Source organism: Rutidosis leptorrhynchoides, chromosome 11 (genome assembly GCF_046630445.1).
Source record: "Rutidosis leptorrhynchoides isolate AG116_Rl617_1_P2 chromosome 11, CSIRO_AGI_Rlap_v1, whole genome shotgun sequence".
NCBI lineage: Eukaryota > Viridiplantae > Streptophyta > Magnoliopsida > Asterales > Asteraceae > Rutidosis > Rutidosis leptorrhynchoides.
The window spans coordinates 400,689,425-400,691,519 of NC_092343.1; the positions used below are offsets into that span (position 1 = coordinate 400,689,425).

A 2,095-nucleotide genomic window follows, 5' to 3' on the forward strand; every position below is an offset into this window, starting at 1 on the left:
TGAGAGCCACACGCACGGGCCAAGGTCACGCCATTATTAAGCCAGAAGTTAATGCGCCAGATTATGAAATCAAAGGACAAATTCTACACATGGTAACTAACCAATGCCAATTCAGTGGTGCACCGAATGAAGATCCTAACGAACACCTTCGTACGTTTAAAAGAATTTGTACACTATTCAAAATCCGAGAAGTGGAAGATGAGCAGATCTATCTCATGTTGTTTCCTTGGACTTTAAAAGGAGAAGCCAAAGATTGGTTAGAATCGTTACCTGAAGGGGCGATTGACACATGGGATGTCTTAGTTGAAAATTTTCTTCAAAGATTCTTTCCGGCATCTAAAGCCGTGAGACTTCAAGGAGAAATTGTTACGTTCACACAAAAGCCAAATGAAACATTATATGAGGCGTGGACAAGATTCGGAAGGATGTTGAGAGGATGTCCTCAACACGGTTTAGACACTTATCAAATAGTACAAATATTCTACCAAGGTGTCAACGTTGCTACACGAAAAGACATCGACATAACAGCTGGTGGTTCCATTATGAAGAAAACCGCAACTGAAGCTTACAAAATTATTGATAACACAGCCTCCCACTCTCATGAGTGGCACCAAGAAAAAGATATTTTTCGTTCATCTAAAGTGGCTAGAGCCGATTCTAGCCATGACTTTGATTCCGTTTCAGCAAAAATAGATGCTTTCGAAAGACGAAAGGAAAAGATGAATAAAGATATTCACGCAATACGAATCAGTTGTGAGCTATGCGGTGGACCACACTTATTGAAAGATTGTCACATTGAACCAACATTGGAACAACGAGAGAATGTTTCCTATATGAACCAAAGGCCTGGAAATAATTATCAAAATAATTATCAACCGCCAAAGCTAAACTTCAATCGAAATCAAAACATTCTTTACAATCCAAAAGGACCCGAAAATAACTGGTATAACCAACAAGGTCCGATTAACCAACCAACTCAAAACAACACTTTCAATCAACAAAGACCTGGCTTATATAAACCACAACAACAAACCGAAGAGAAAAAGTCAAATATGGAAGACGTGGTATTCAAGCTAGTTGAATCTCAAACACAATTTATTGAAACTCAAACCCAAACGAACGAGAGATTTGATCAGTCATTAAGAACTCAACAAGCTTCCATTTTGAATCTAGAAAAACACGTAGGTACTCTTGCTAGCATGATGAGTGAGAGGGAACAAGGAAAGCTACCAAGTAATACTGAAGTAAATCCTCGAAATGAGAATGTTAATATGGTTTCAACGAATTCTGAAAAACCAGGACCAGAAGATGGGAAGGTTTTAGATGAGAGTAACAATGAAGAAGTTACACCACCACCACCCGAGTATGTAAAGCCAGTGGTGGCACCATACAAACCACCCATCCCGTTTCCAAGAAAAGGAGTTGAGTATGAGCAAGTAATAAGTAATAAAGATTGTGATACTTCTGGAAAGAAGAAGAAAAAGAATAAGAAAGTACAAGAAACAAAAGCCGTAGAAGTAAACCCGGTGAAGACAGTTCCACCAAAACCTCCACCTAGGGTAGGTGATCCAGGTGAATTTATTGTTCCCTGTCTACTTAGTGATTGTGTCATGTATGATGCACTAGCAGATTTAGGTGCAAGTGTAAGTGTTATGCCTCTTTCATTATATAAGAGATTAGGAGTAGGTAAGTTAAGTCCAACGGATATGAGTGTTCGACTCTTTGATCAAACCATTAAGCACCCAGTTGGAATTGCTGACAACCTACCCGTTCAAGTAGGCAATTTAACCTTTCTAGTCGAATTTATTGTCATTGACATAGAAGAGGACCCAAACATTCCTCTAATTTTAGGTCGGCCATTCTTAGCGTCCACCAAGGCGTTATTTGATGTAGGAAATGGAAGAATGACACTTAAAAGTGGTGACAAATCGATCACCTTTATGATTCGAAAGTCTAAATCTCCACCAGCCAAAACCGTTGAACCAGTAAAAACAATTGGTAAGAACCATGTGTTTTTACCAACTCCAACGGTAATACTTAGCAATAATGAAACGCCTAAGTGTGGGGAAAATGAAGTAACACCTAATGATGACAT

At 38.9% G+C, this 2,095-nt stretch overlaps 1 non-coding gene across 1 annotated transcript; it reads right to left on the reverse strand.

Annotated features, from left to right (window-relative positions):
• Nucleotides 1-347: 347 nt before the first annotated feature.
• Nucleotides 348-454, reverse strand: LOC139879232 (small nucleolar RNA R71). Its single transcript, XR_011770085.1, has one exon. It is a non-coding gene; the product is annotated as a small nucleolar RNA R71 (small nucleolar RNA).
• Between the last annotated feature and the right edge of the window lie 1,641 nt (nucleotides 455-2,095).